The following is a 798-nucleotide window of genomic DNA, read 5'->3' on the forward strand; positions in this document are numbered from 1 at the left end:
TTTGTGTGTTTACTTAAAATGAGTTACAATGTAGACAGTATTACCACATATATATACTTAGACTTGTTTTAACTTGGCTCCTCTTTAGCCTGGCTTAGTTCTTGGTAAGCTAAGCCGAACTTTGGTGACAAGGGTTGGTGAAGTCCGTCAACCTGCTCTTATCCTGGATCAGTCGTTGTAACCATGGTGAAGAGGACTACAGCAGGTAACGTGAAGCACAGAAGATTGCTGGAACAAGCAACATAAGTGATTTACTGATAAAAAAAAAAAAAAATAGCTAAAGTGACATCCAAAGGAGAATGTTGTAATGAACCAGCTGTAGGGTGGCAGCTGGTTGTGAGTAGAATGTATACAAGAATGATTGACCGTGCTAAGATCCTCCCCCTGGCTCTGATTTGTTGTTTCTGACAGGTGAACGGCCGGAGACAAATCACGCTCTTGAATGAGGCTGTAGGGATTGCTGCCACGAATATAGCTAACCTATGAGGTCTTGTTGTTAGCTTACTTTCATATTATAGAAACTAAAATTTTCAGATTACTTAACTTTTGGTTCAGTCATCTTAATCCTCGGGTGGTTACACGTTCATGCTAACTTTGTTAGCTAACATGCTTTATTTCATATCACGCGCATCTCTGTCCTCCCTCCATCGTTGACATAAGTGTCCCTGCAGGTATTACACATAATACACAAGAAGACAGCAACAATATTTCTTCTTTTTTTTTTTTTTTTTTTTTTCAAAAAAAATACAATAAAAAAAAAAAAAACGCAAAAAACTCAGAGGGGATAAAATCTTTACA

The sequence above is a fragment of the Poecilia latipinna genome, unplaced genomic scaffold (genome assembly GCF_001443285.1).
Source record: "Poecilia latipinna isolate Pla-1442-1.1 unplaced genomic scaffold, P_latipinna-1.0 Scaffold662, whole genome shotgun sequence".
Lineage (NCBI taxonomy): Eukaryota > Metazoa > Chordata > Actinopteri > Cyprinodontiformes > Poeciliidae > Poecilia > Poecilia latipinna.